The following is a 15385-nucleotide window of genomic DNA, read 5'->3' on the forward strand; positions in this document are numbered from 1 at the left end:
AGTGTGGAAATTAAATCATTAAGTTCACTTAAGCAAATAATTCCAGTTTATTCATTCAGTGCCCCATATTAGAGAAACTCGGTAAATGCTGTGTTATGTTCTTCATTTACTTCCTTTGTGCCAATTTATGCATTAAATCAATGATGGGTGACACAATTACACAAGTAAAGTAACATTGACAACTTAGAGTTCAGTTCTTTCTTTCAGTATTTTATTTTTTTGTGAAAAGGTCTCCTTTGTCGCCCAGGAGTGCACTGGTGCGATCACAGCTCACTGCGATCTTGACCTCCCCAGGTTCAGGTGATCCTTCCACTCAGCCTCCCAAGTAGCTGGCCATAAATCACATGCCACTATAACAAGTTAATTATTATTATTATTATTATTATTATTGTTATTGTAGAGAAGGGATTTCACCATTCTGCCCAGGCTGGGTTCACTTTTGACAGTAAAGGACATCTCAAATGTTTAGACATTTGCTTTCAGTTTGGTCAATTATGAATACAGCTATTAGAAACCTTCCTGTGTCTTGTTTGGAAACATAATTTTTAAAATGTAACTGAGGAAATACTTCGGATTATGATTACTTGCTTGTATGGTAAGACTATATTTTTCTTTGTAAGAATTTTGGTAGAATTTACCAGTGAAATCATCTGAATATAGTGTTTTAGTTTTTTGAAAAGATATTAATCATTGATTGAATATCTAAAATTCTAAAATAAATATAGGCCTATTCAGATGATCTCTTTCTCCTGAGAAGACTTTTGGTCTTCTAAAATAGATTTTAAAAAGTACCTCATTTCATCTACTGTATCCAATTGTGAGCACAGATGTGTTCAGAATATTCCTTTATTATTTACTAGTTTTTGATTTGACTCCTCTTAAACTAATATTATTAGTATATTGTGACTTCTTTCTTTCCTTTGTGGGTAGCCGTGGTAGAGGTTTATCAATGTTACTGATCTTTTCAAAGAACTGGCTTTTGGTTTTGTTGATTTTCTCTGGATTTCCTGTTTTCTATTCCATTGTATTCTGCAATCATTATTTATTTATCATCTGTTCTATGTTACACTGCTGTTTTTCTCTCATTGTCTAAGGTGAAGCTTAGATTATAATTTATGAATTGATTTTTCTGATTATTGACACAGTATCCTGAATGTAACTCATTGAATGTAATCTCATTAAAATGCACACTTAATAATTAAAATTATAAAGATGTATGCTTTAGTACAACTTGAAAAATACAACAGAGTAGATGATAAACATAGTGGCAGGGTATGTAGATCCACAGAAGTTAAATGATCTGGTAACATTTCATAAAACTGGGGATTTGCCTGGACCTTCAAATGGGGAGGAGGTGTGATGAGATGCTGTCGCTGAACCATACAGTGCCTTTCTGTATTAAACTGTTCTGAAGGTGACTATTTCACATTGATGAGGTTGCCCTAGCTAGAAAGCCAAGGCTCTTTCAATTCTTTCTGCCCCTCTCCTCTGCCTGCCTTCGACACCAAGGAGAATGGTCCAGCAGCATCTCAGCCCATGCTTGTCAACCGCCCACTTGCATACACTCCATACACCCCAGGGTTCCTTGTGGGATTCCTCAGCAACACCAATGCACTGACCATCACTCTGTGTTCTCCTAGGATCTGTTGAACATCTGCAGGCGTTCCCACATGACGGTGTGGAGGACAATACGGGATCAGAACTTGTAAGACGTATTTCTTTCTCTGGAAGAGAAATTGTTTTTGTTTTTTTCTGGGGCTTCTAGACTATCAAGTGAATATCATATTTGACTGCCATCATGAATCAGGCCTCAGTTGGTCGTGGACTTTAGCGACCAGTCACTGGAGGTTATGACCAACTGAGGCCTGATTGATGATGGCAGTCAAAGGATGGCACCACTTACAAACTGTCTGGTAGTGAGTATGTTTCTCAGTAGCAACCTTTTCCTCTTGAAAAATAATTTTGTATTTGTCAGCCAACATGGACACTTGCTATATATAACCAAAAAAACCCCCCGGCATTTTCCACAAGCATTCTCTATGCTTTATTTGGGGGCCAGTGACTTGATCACTGCTTGACGTCCGGTTTTTTATTTCAGCAAGTGAATAAAAGGCCTTTGCCAACAGAACCCAGCATCATCTGATCCTCATGGTGTTTCTTTTTCTTTTCTCTTTTTGCAGGATTTATCTACAGCTGAGTATGACAACCGTACGTATTTAAAAAAAAAAAAACAACAACAACTTTGTTTAGATGTAGTTGACATGCAAAACAATTCACCCATTTAAAGTAGGTGATTCAGCGTTTTTACTATATTTACACGGTTGTGCAACCATTGTTACAATCTCATCTTAGAACCTCTTTATTACCCCTCAAAGAAATCCCACTAGTAGTCACTCCTCTGCTTTCCCAACCCTTAAGGTGACTATTTCACATTGATGAGGTTGTCCTAGCTAGAAAGCCTAGGATCTTTCATTTCTTACTGCCCCTCTCCTTTGCCTGCCTTCGACACCAAGGAGAATGGTCCAGCAGCAGCTCAGTCCATGCTTGTCAACCACCCCCCTCCATACACTGCAGCCCTGGTCCACAGCCCCCAGGCTCCTTGTGGGATTCCTCAGCAACACCAATGCACTGACTGTCACTCTGTGTTCTCCTAGGTCCTGTTGAAGAGCTGCAGGAGCCTGCCCATGGCAGCGTGGAGGATATGAAATCAGAACTTGTAAGACGTATTTCTTTCTCTGGAAGAGAAATGTTTTTTTGTTTTGGTTTTTGTTTTTTCTGTGGCTTCTAGACTATCAAATGAATATCATTTTTGACTGCCATCATGGATCAGGCCTCAGTTGGTCATGGAGTCTAGCGACCAGTCACTGGAGTTTATGACCAACTGAGGCCTAACTGACCATGGCAGTCGAAGGATGGCACCACTTACAAACTGTCTGGTAATGAGTATGTTTCTCAGTAGCAACCTTTTCTCCTTGAAAGATAATTTTGTATTTGCCAGCCAACATGGACACTTGCTATATATTCCCAAAAAACCCCCACGGCATTTTCCACAAGCATTCTCTATGCTTTATTTGGCAGCCAGTGACTTGATCACTGCTTGACGTCCGGTTTTTTATTTCAGCAAGTGAATAAAAGGCCTTTGCCAACAGAACCCAGCATCATCTGATCCTCATGGTGTTTCTTTTTCTTTTCTCTTTTTGCAGGAATTATCTACAGCTGAGTATGACGACCGTACGTATTTAAAAACAAAAAACCAGCTTTGTTTAGATGTAGTTGACATGCAAAATAATTCACCCATTTAAAGTAGGTGATTCAGCGTTTTTACTATATTTACACAGTTGTGCAACCATTGTTACAATCTCATCTTAGAACCTCTTTATTACCCCTCAAAGAAACCCCACTAGTAGTCACTCCTCTGTCTTTCCCAACTCTTCAGATGACTATTTCACATTGATGAGGTTGCCCTAGCTAGAAAGCCTAGGATCTTTCATTTCTTACTGCCCCTCTCCTTTGCCTTCCTTCAACACCAAGGAGAATGGTCTAGCAGCAGCTCAGTCCATGCTTGTCAACCACCCCCCTCCATACACTCCAGCCCTGGTCCACATCCCCCAAGGCTCCTTGTGGGATTCCTCAGCAACACCAATGCACTGACCGTCACTCTGTGTTCTCCTAGTTTCTGATGAAGATCTGCAGGAGCCTGCATATGGCGGCGTGGAGGATATGAAATCAGAACTTGTAAGACGTATTTCTTTCTCTGGAAGAGAAATGTTTTTTTTTTGTTTTGTTTTTTGTTTTTTCTGGGGCTTCTAGACTATCAAGTGAATATTATTTTTGACTGCCATCATGGATCAGGCTTCAGTTGGTCATGTACTCTAGTGACTGGTCACTAGAGGTTATGACCAACTGAGGCCTGATGGACGATGGCAGTCAAAGGACTGCATCACTTACAAACTGTTTGGTAGTGAGTGTCTTTCTCAGTAGCAACTTTTCTCCCTGGAAAATAGTTTTGTATTTGCCAGCCAACATGGACACTTGCTAAATATTTCAAAAAAAAAAACCCATTGCGTTTTCCACAAGCATCCTCTATGCTTTCTTTCGGGGCCAGTGACCTGATTACTGTTTTTTTTTTTTTTTTTTCTCTTATTGCAGAGCACTTCGAAAACCCAGTCTCAACTCTGTACGTATTCTTTTTTTTTTTTTAACAGCTTTATTTAAACGTAGTTGACGTGCAAAACAATTTACTCATTTAAATTAGGTGATTCAGCGTTTCTACTATATTTACACGGTTGTGCAACCATTGTTACAATCTCATCTGAGAACCTCTTTATTCCCCCTCAAAGAAACCCCACTAGTAGTCACTCCTCTGTCTTTCCCAACTCCCACACCCCTGGATCTAGGCAGCCTCGAATCTACTTCCTGTTTCTATAGTACAGTGGCTTTCTGTATTAACCGGTTCTTAAGGTGACTATTTCACATTGATGAGGTTGCCCTAGGTAGAAAGCCAAGGCTCTTTCATTTCTTTCTGCCCCTCTCCTTTGCCTTCCTTCAACACCAAGGAAAATGGTCCAGCAGCAGCAGCAGCTCAGTCCATGTTAGTCAACGGCCCACCTCCATACACTCCAGCCCCAGTCCACAGCCCCCAAGGCTCCTTGTGAGATTCCTCAGCAGCACCAATGCACTGACTGTCACTCTATCTTCTCCTAGATTTGGTCGAAGATCTCAGTGAGGGTCCATCTGGTGGTCTTGAAGATCTCATGACATCGGAGATGGTAAGATGCATTTCTTTGTCTGAAGAAATGTTTCTCCTGGTTCCTCTTGCCTTATTAATGAAATGAAGATACAAAAATCTGACCAAGTACATTATAGAAGACAAATGCAATTTTTTGTTGGCTGGAATATCAAGGGAATACCATATTTGATGGCTGTCGTCCATCAGGTCTTAGTTGATCATGGACTCTAGTGACTGGTCACTGGAGTTTATGACCAACTGAGTCCTGTTGGATGATGGTGGTCAAAAATGACAGCATCACTTACAAACTATCTTGTAGTGAGCATATTTCTCAGTAGCAACTTTTGCTTCTTGAAAAATATTTTGTATTTGCCAGCCAACATGGACTTGCTAAATATTCCATGAAAACCCATTGCCTTTTCCACAAGCATCGTCTATGCTTCCTTCACGGGGCCAGTGACTTGATCACTGTTTGACATGTTGTTTTGTAATGTCACCAAGTGAATAAAAGATCTGTGCTGGCCGGGCGTGGTGGCTCACGCCTGCAATCCCAGCACTTTGGGAGGCTGAGGCAGGCGGATCACGAGATCAGGAGATTGAGACCATCCTGGCTAACATGGTGAAACCCCGTCTCTACTAAAAATACAAAAAATTAGCTAGGTGTGGTGGCGGGCACCTGTAGTCCCAGCTACTCGGGAGGCTGAGGCAGGAGAATGGCATGAACCCGGGACGTGGAGCTTGCAGTGAGCCAAGAGCGCGCCACTGCACTCCAGCCTGGGCGACAGAGCGAGACTCCGTCAAAAAAAATAAAAGATCTGTGCCAACAGGACTCCATGTGATCTGATCCTCATAGTGTTTTCCTTTCTCCTATTGCAGGCAAAGGAGAGACGCCAAGCTTACCTCTGTAAGTGTGTGTGTGTGTGTGTGTGTGTGTGTGTGTATTTTGTTTGTTTTTTATTTGAGACGAAGCCTTGTTCTTTTCCCCTAGGCTGGGCTGAGATGGCAGAATCTCGACTCAAGAAATCCCCCAGCTCCCAGGTTCGAGGACTTCTCCGGCTTCCGCGTCCCAAGTAGCTGGGATCAGGGACGCCTGCCACCACCCCCAGCTACCATCATTTTATGAATGCATATTTCCATCTGGGTGAAAAAAAACATCGCAAACCCCTTTCTCTTCCTACTGAGCACCTGTGAACAGTGACCTGCAGTTTGTGGCTGTAGCCAGTCCTCAGGGAGCCTGGTGTTCTTACATTTCATTCTGAGGCTCACATTCTCAGTCACCCTGCAGGAGAACACCCGCCCCATCCTGGGTCATTACAGGGTGTGCCCATCCATCTGCTGCATCTGAGGAGCTGGGTCCAGCTTCTACGGTGAATCCATATATTTCTGTGTTTCCTGGATAAGGAAGAGGAAAGGAGCTGAGCTGGGGGAGGAAGAAGAGGTAATATTAACTGACTCCTTATTTTGTACCAGGCACTGTACTAGTTACATATCCTTTTATCTCATGTAATTCTTACCAAACAGTAAGGGGGTTGGGAGTGATAGGGACAATACTGTTACCTCCATTTTAGGGTGAGAAAATGAAGGCTCAGAAAGGTTAAATAACTTGCCCAAGGTCACTCAGTTGCTAAGAGCCAGGTTATGAAACAGAAGCTTTATATTAGATGGGTTCAAATTTATTTTCAATTTCCCTGCTCCATTCTGAATATGCATTGGCATTTACCCTTGGGCTATGTAGGACAAGTGCTTTGTCACCAAAACACCTATTGTGAACTCTTTCTGCCCTAGTATGATTCATGCATTTTATCTTCTTCAAACTAAAAACCTTTAAGAGTCAGGAACCTGCCATGCAGACTCTCAACTTAAACCTCAGCCACTTTTACCCTAAAATTCAGACTTGTGTAGACATCTCTAGAAGACTTGGTGGACTAATCTTTAAGAGTTCGTTTGCATGAGGGAGGAAGGGGAGCCCAAATTTGGACAAAGTCCGTTTCTTAGAGTTCCTCCAGCCCAGTCTGAGTGGTAGAAATCAGGAACTGAAAATAAATCTGAAAGTTGTTTGAAATCATGGTAAGACATGGGGAACATAATATACTGGGGGCTTGTGTTATAAATGAGGCTATTTTTCTATTTTTAGTATTTTGTATTTTTAGTAGAGATGGAGTTTCACCATGTTGGCCAGGCTGGTCTCGAGCTCCTGATCTCAAGTGATCCCCCCCACCTCAGCCTCCAAAAGTGCTGGGATTACAGGCGTGAGCTACCGCGCCCAGCCCACTGTAAGTGTGTATATATATGGGCTTAGAGGCGTGAGCTACCGCGCCCAGCCCACTGTAAGTGTGTGTATATATAATAGAAATAGAATACATATGGCTGGGCACGGTGGCTCACGCCTGTAATCCCAGCACTTTGGGAGGCCGAGGCGGGTGGATCACGAGGTCAGGAGATTGAGACCATCCTAGCTAACACAGTGAAACTCCGTTTCTACTAAAAATACAAAAAATTAGCCGGGCGTGGTGGCGGGCGCCTGTGGTCCCAGCTACTCCGGAAGCTTAGGCAGGAGAAAGGTATGAACCCAGGAGGCAGAGCTTGCAGTGAGCCAAGATCGCGCCACTGCACTCCAGCCTGGGAGACAGAAGGAGACTCTGTCTCAAAAAATATATTTATATATAATATAGTAGATAACATTATATATGCTATATATTGTATATATACTATATAATATAAATGTATAATATATATATTACATATAATACAAATATATAATATATATTATATTATATATAATATAAACACATTTCTGGCCCAGAAATGTGTTTCAACTAGACGTTGCCCCCCAGTTCTTGGCCAGGGCAGTGACAGCGCTCCCGAGTAGCAGGGGAGGTGGGGAGAGACATGAGATCCAGCACAGGGTGAGCTCAGCAAAGGGGTGGGGACTGACCCTAGAGTTCAGGTCATCCTCGCAACTCCTCTGTGGAATCCGCAACACCTCAGTTTCCACTTACTTTGGAGGTAGTTTAACATCGTCAGTATCACGCTCGGAGTCTTCCCGCAGATGGAAGAGGAACCCTGGCCATGGGTGTTTACTGCCAGGGCAGTGACTGTCTCTTCCTCGTTTGTCCTTATCCCAGAGCTCAGTCCTGGGGGAGACATGTTAGGCCCCATGGATGTTTTAATGAACACACCCCCTAGGATGAGCTCTAGGTCGCCCCCAGGCTGGGATCTAGTGCAGGTGTGGAAGGGTTTTCTTCTCAGCCTGTTGAGCCCCACACTCATCCTGGAGCCTGCCCAGCTTCTGAGTCAGGGTCGCTGGAGATGAGGGTGAGCTCCTGAGGACGGCGAGATGCCCCTACCCCTCTGCTCCTGCTGCTCTGATCTTGTCTCAACAGGGCGTGCAGAGCCATGCTCGTCCACGGGGTGCAAGAGCGCCCCCTGCTGGAATCCATCTGGACCTGGATATTGTCCTCATGATCATATCCCCAGCCCCACAGAGTGACTGACCCTTGTGCAGATGCCCAGGAAGTAACCTTAAATGTAGGCTAGAATCAGAGCAGCAAATGATTCTGCAAAAAAACAAACAAACAAACGAAAAACTCCAGGATAAGGGAGTCGTATCTTCCTCATGTCTGGATCTCTGGAGCTGTCCCGTCTAGTGTGGTTCTCAGTCATATATGTGCCTCTTCATGGTTAAATAAATTTAAATATATACAATTAAAAATTCAGAACCTCATCACAACAGCCACCATGCAATGGCCCAGCAGCCACATGTTTATACAGCTCGACTTTTCCTTCTTTCTACCCTTTGATGAGAACATGATCTTCAGGCTGGCGCTGGTTTACCGGAAATTCTAGGGGTGGTACATGTGCTAAAAGACTTTTAGTTTTGAGGGAAAGGAAAGTGAAAGATCAAATCAAGTATATAATTTTTAAGAAATGGACCTTTTGTTTTAAATGTGGGGACATCAGCAGTGAACTTTATAGTCCTTGGTGCCTTCTTACCGAGAAATTTCCTTTAGCATCTATTTTTGTTAGTTTTTAAGACCAAAGAAATCCAAACACCATTTTATATTTGACAATGCTTCCTGTATGTTTATACCAGATAAGCTAGATTTCACCTTTATATTAGTGTTATTAATGTTCCACTTAGTTTTAATAAAACTTTGTAAACATATTTATTCAATTTTTAATGTCTGACCATAAGATAAGATTTTTATAGACTTTTTTAACCTTTTATAATTTTTGCCAAAGAGCAGGCTAGTGCTTTCAGAAAAACCCGTTGTATTTTTCTTTTAATGTCCAGTTCACTGAAAAACTGGATGATACCCCTTTAACTGTAGCCAATATGTTTACACACAGAATTTTCCTTACAATTAATGTTTCAAAACTTGCTTAAACCTTCAAAACAATTTTTAACCTTTTAATGTAAGTAAAAATAAACATTCTTATGCCTCCTTATAATCCTTTTACCAAAGGCATATGTTACTTTCCTTACACACTTTGCACATAAACTGTTTCTTCAATAGTTTTACATTCAGGAGGATTAAATTATACATCATTTCTTTCATAAATTTTTCTGACACTTTTTTTATGACTTTCACAGACAATTCTTCGACATGCCTCATATAACATATGGAAAACAGAATTTTCCATATAACATTCCTTTTTATATAAACTCTGCCCCCCCTTTGTTGTTGTTGTTGTTGTTGTTTTCAAAGATGATAACCATTCTTTTGCAAAGCAGACTTCCTTCATATCTGTGGACTAGACTGTCTAAGGCCACGGATTAGAAGTTACTATAATACATGTTACATTGTTAACTTTTAGCAAACTTTACTTTTGTTGAAAACTTTTAAGTGTGGGATTTCAATTATCCTTTGTATTAACAAGACTTTGTTTAGTCCAAATTAACTTAGAATTAGTGTAGATGGCTTTATTCTGTAAGTACTTTAAGGCTTGGCTAAGTGCAAACAGCTCACAGATTTGAGCAGACCAATTATTGGGCAATTTTTCTAACTCTGCTTCTACAAGAGTTTCACTGAATTACAGAATACCCATTGTGGGTTTTTTTTCCTCAGTCACCTGGGAGAAACTATCAATCATCCTGTCCTGAAGGGAGTTCTTCCTAGGTCTGGTCGGACCTTTGTATGGCAATTAAGATTTAAATCCCCCGTTAGGAAATCTGCTGGGTTAAGAGCATTTTCAGGGGTTTATGTTAAATCATCTTTTTCTAATAGAATAGCCCTATACTTGAAGATTTTTGAGTTAGTAAGCTACCTTTTTTCTTTTTTTTCTTTTCTTTTTTTTTCTTTTTAACTTAGGATACTTCTTAACTGGTGAGGTGTGCTCACAATTAGGTTTCCTCTAAATTTATTTTTCTACTTTCTTCTGTTAGCAAAGCAGTTGCCGCTACAGACTGAATGCATTTGAACCATCTGTGGGATACTGGGTTCAAGGAATTCACACCAAATCAGAATCAAAACCAAAACCAAAGTGCTGATAAAGGCACGCCATGGGTGATCAGGCCACACGTCAACCGAAATGGAGTGGGCAAGTTCCCAAGACTGGTCCTGTCAAGCAATTCAAACCAAGTCAAAATCAAAACCCAAATCAGGCCGGGCGTGGTGGCTCAAGCCTGTAATCCCAGCACTTTGGGAGGCCGAGACGGGCGGATCACGAGGTCAGGAGATCGAGACCATCCTGGCGAACCCAGTGAAACCCCGTCTCTACTAAACAAATACCAAAAAAACTAGCCGGGCGTGGTGGCGGGCGCCTGTAGTCCCAGCTACTCGGGAGGCTGAGGCAGGAGAATGGCGTAAACCCGGGAGGTGGAGCTGGCAGTGAGCTAAGATCCGGCCACTGCATTCCAGCCTGGGTGACAAAGTGAGATCCGTCTCAAAAAAAAAGAAAAAAAAGACTTATAAAGACTTATAACCATTTCTTTTTAAAAATCAGTTAAGGGCCGGGCACGGTGGCTCAAGCCTGTAATCCCAGCACTTTGGGAGGCCGAGACGGGCGGATCACGAGGTCAGGAGATCGAGACCATCCTGGCGAACCCAGTGAAACCCCGTCTCTACTAAAAAAACACAAAAAACTAGCCGGGCGAGGTGGCGGGCGCCTGTAGTCCCAGCTACTCGGGAGGCTGAGGCAGGAGAATGGTGTGAACCCGGGAGGCGGAGCTTGCAGTGAGCTGAGATCTGGCCACTGCACTCCAGCCTGGGCAACAGAGCGAGACTCCGTCTCAAAAAAAAAACAAAAACAAAAACCAAAAAAAAAACAAACCCAAAAGTGCCGATAAAGGCATGCTATGGGTGATCGGGCCACGCTTCCACTCAAATGGAGTGGGCAAGTTCCCAAGACCGGTCCTACTGTATTCCAGATATCCGGACTCCAAGAGCCGGTTCCTTCCTGGTGTTCAACCAGTGTGTTGATTCTCCGCGGGGGCCTGCAGTGCACTGCTCTGACGAGGCATTCCACCAGGGCAAATGCCTGCCCAAGAGCATGCTCAGGATCCACGTAGCTCAAGCTGGCCGGAGTCCCCTGCAGGGATGCTCCACAGGACAGGCCTAAGCCGCCTAAGGGGCTGCCTTACTGCCCGGTCAGGGAACCAAGAAATGTAGCAGGATGAGCCACAGACAAAAGTCTTCAGGCACCAGGTTAAAGAAGGAAGAGGCTTTATTCAGCCAGGAGGTCGACAGTCTTGCGTCTCAAGAACAGAACTGAGCTCTCCAAAGACTTCATTCAGCCAGGAGCATCGATAGACTTGCATCTCAAGAACAGAACCGAGCTCTCCAAAGACTTCATTCGGCCAGGAGCGTCGATAGACTTGCGTCTCAAGAACAGAACCGAGCTCCCTGAAGAAAGAGTTCCTGGCCCTTTTAAGGGCTTACAACTCTAAGGCGTCCACGTGACAGGGTCGTGATAGGCTGAGCAAGCTTGGGGTACATGACCAGGTGGGTACGTGATCTACAGATAGCACAAGTGATTAGGGTGGGGGTTAATCTTTAGCCCACAGGCCTGGCCAGTGGCCCCGATCAGTCTGTTATTTTTCAGTTTTTACTTCCTCCTTTTCTTTGGAGAGAGGAGACAGTAAGAGGAATGGCCTCTGTCCTCATTCTGGGCCATCTTTCTCCTGCTTCATGCCTGAAGCTACCCATTAACCCCAAGTGGACCGGTTCCTTGAAGTGGGAAGCGGCATTTAGAGATCACACTCGGGCTGCTACTCGCACAGCCCTTTTGAGTCAGACACCCCAAACACACCCAAAAGGGACACGAGACCCTGAGAGGGCGATAGGAGCTTGCTTCCAACTTCTCCCTGGAGGTTGAGGCTGGACTTTCTTACACCTGGCGAGACCCATCCCAAACTAAGACACCACCAGGGAGGATGGAAGGGAGACCCTGGAGCTGTGTTGTGGTCAGATTGGACCTTCCCATGGCTGCTGAGACTCTGGAACAAGCTGTCCCTTCTCTGGGGCAGTGGGGACACTGAGGATGCCTCCCTGCTCTTACTTTGTGGTCACAGCAAGAGATCAGGGTTACAACTAGCCTGTAGTGTAGAGAATTCCTGTCCCTTTCCATGTCACTTCCCTCCTTAGGGAAGCAAACGCCCTCCCAGGAGCCCATTCCCATTCCTGGGCCACAGTTAAAGGGAAAACCTGATCCAGACACGAACTTCCTTGGGCCTCTGCATTTCCAGATGTCCTGTCATTGCGTGTGTGGGGCTGACTGTCTCATCTCAGCTTGAGAAGGGCAGGCAGGGGTGTGGACACTCTGCTGAGCAAATGCCCGCCGGAGTCAGTGGTTCCGATTTCCTGAATCACAGTGGCAGGTGGGGGCTGGGGAGGGGGGCACAGGGAGTTCTAGGGAGTAGTTTTTGTATGAGCCTATGTCACAGTGTTTTATATTTAGCAGAGACCCATCTGACCATCCTAAAGAAAGGTGCAACAGAAACTCACTTCACAGGGCCTTCATGATAACTGAATGAGACAACATACTTAAGTATCTGGTCCTTGATATCTGAGAGATACTGAGTAATGAAAATGATCCTTTCTCCCTCTCTGATACTTAACGTGGCCGCTTACCTTGGGCTGCTGGTTCTGGAGGGTCGCAGGGAAGCAGGATGGTTCACGCTGCTTTCACCACAAGCTCTGGCACCCAGTAAGAACCAGCACGGCATGCATGGAGCACACACCATACACCAGGCTTGGTGCTAAGAACCTTACATACTTGATCTCATTTAACTGCCCTTAGAAGTCAGGGGATGATCCCCATTTCACAGAATACTGAGGTTCATAAATGTCAAATAACCTGCCTGGAGGAGCCAGGTCCGAGAACAAGGTCCGTGCTCATAGCCACGTGGTACCCGTGGTCCCAGAGTTACAGGCCTTCTGAAGACGTGAAATTTGGTTAGAGATCAATTTTCTGTCTCTGGAATCATCATATCCCCTCTCAATTCTTATGTGTTTACAGGCAAGGACGTGTCAACGTAGAGACCTAGGAGGACAAAGTGAACTTCCTGAGCCCCAACAGGCAGGAGTCCTGCCAAAGCCAAAATGTATCACCTTGGAAGATGATGCCCCAGGAAGAATGGGGAGGAGGGAGGAGGAAAAACCGCTGATGAGGCCGACTCGCTCTTTGGGGCCCGTCGTATCAGCAAAGCCAGCTCTTTTGAGATGGAAGAACAAAGATGTTTCTCCTCTGTGAAGAGGTGACAGTGGTGTTCTGGGTGAAGGACAGCAGCTTTGTCCTGGAAGGAATCTGACTTGGAAGGAGGCCCAGTTGTCCAGCAGGCGCCTGCTCCCTTTCTGCTCTGGCTTCCAAAGGGCTCTCTGCAGAGCTCCTTCCCAGAGCTGCTGGCGGGAGGTCCTTGCTGGAGGGCAATCCATGGGGACGTCTGGAGCAGTGGGAGCCTATCTTGGGACCCAGACGGCAGCTGCTTCACCTCAGCACCCAGACTATGAGGCACAAGGCTGGGCACCACGAGGGCATGAGTGAAAGCAGCCTGGATTTGGATTTCAGAAGAACTGGGCTTGAGTCCTAGTTCTGCCACAAACCATGTGACTCTTAGGCAGTCACTTTATGTTTTTATTTCCTTGGCAGTAAAACTGTCCTTACCTACAATATGGGAATTGTAAGGAACTACTGAGAAAACAAATCTCAAAATGTTCTGTGCAGACTCTCAAATACTGTGCAAATATTAAACTGTTGTAAAATCCAGTCTCTGCCTTTGAGATTTTACAATCTGGTGAGCAGGTAAACACAAGCACACATAACAAGACAACAGTCTCCATTTAGTGCTGGGTGATGGGAACAGAAAGCAAATGCTATGAGTTTGGGATAGTGGGCTGGGGTGATGAGGGAAGGCAGGAACGCGGGGAAGGCAGACCGTGATTTTTTTTTTTTTTTTTGAGAGGGAGTCTTGCTCTGTTGCCCAGGTTGGGGTGTGGTGGCGTGATCTCGCCTCACTGCAACCTCTGCCTCCCGGGTTCCAGCAATTCTCTGTCTCAGCCTCCTGAGCAGCTGAAATTACATGTGCCTGCCACCACGCCCGGCTTATTTTTGTATTTTTAGTAGAGATGGGGTTTCACCATCTTGGCCAGGTGGTCTTGAACTCCTGACCTCATGATCCACCCGCCTCGGCCTCCCAAAGTGCTAGGATTACACGTGTGAGCCACCGTGCCTGGCCTTGAATGGGTTTTTAAAGATTTGGGCAGACAAGCTGGGTCACTGGGTGCTCCCACAGAGGAAGCATGAGCCAAGGTGCAGCAGCCATTCTACACACAACCTGCTTTAGCCATCAGGTGCAACAGAGGCTGCACACCGGTGACACATTAGGAGAAATACAATCTGCACGTGTGTTTTATTCACACCGCACAGTGTTTACTATCATCTGGCCACTTAAGACAGGGATATTTAAAATGAAAAATTCAGATTTCCCTTTTTTTTTTTTGAGACAGAGTCTCGCTCTGTCACCCAGGCTGGAGTGCAGAGGTGCAATCTCGGCTCACTGCAACATCCGACTCCCAGGTTCAAGCAATTCTCCTGCCTCAGTTTCCCGAGTAGCTGAGATTACAGGCGTACGCCACCACGCCTGGCTAATTTTTGTATTTTCAGTAGAGACAGGATTTTACCACATTGGCCAGGCTGGCGTCCAACTCCTGACCTCATGATCTGCCCACCTGGGCCTCCCAAAGTGCTAGGATTACAGGCATGAGCCACCACGCCTGACCCAGATTTCCCATTCTTTTTAAAAACCAGAAGACCTGGCCACACTGGGTCCTCTTCCCCAGCCAGTAATGATCCTCTGGAGTTTCTGAAAGGGTTCATGCCACACCCACTCCATCCCCTGCTGCCTTTCCCACCTACTCCAGTTAACTCCATCACCACCTGACTGTCAGCATCTGGGCTCCTGATTCCCGGGTAAACAAAACCTTCGATTGGGAAGAAAGTTTTACGAAGGGAGCTGTATGAGGGGAGACATGGGTCCCTAGACACCCGAAGGCAGAGACTGAAGTGGACCCAAGCTGTAAACCCTCCCCTGTCAGCCGCCTCCAGCTGCCACCAGGCCTGCTCCTGCACACCTGACATCTTTGCCCACGGTCATCCATGCAATCACTTTCTTCACTGCCTCCTTCTTCTTCTCCTTCTTGTCACTGTTGAGCTCTG

General features: G+C 44.9%; 1 long non-coding RNA gene across 1 annotated transcript; it reads left to right on the forward strand.

Annotated features, from left to right (window-relative positions):
• Positions 1-10852: 10852 nt before the first annotated feature.
• Positions 10853-13935, forward strand: LOC141407785 (uncharacterized). The gene is made up of 2 exons (XR_012418344.1): positions 10853-11673; positions 13190-13935. It is a non-coding gene; the product is annotated as an uncharacterized lncRNA (long non-coding RNA).
• Positions 13936-15385: the final 1450 nt, after the last annotated feature.

Source organism: Macaca fascicularis, chromosome 10 (assembly GCF_037993035.2).
Source record: "Macaca fascicularis isolate 582-1 chromosome 10, T2T-MFA8v1.1".
In the NCBI taxonomy this organism is placed as follows: domain Eukaryota; kingdom Metazoa; phylum Chordata; class Mammalia; order Primates; family Cercopithecidae; genus Macaca; species Macaca fascicularis.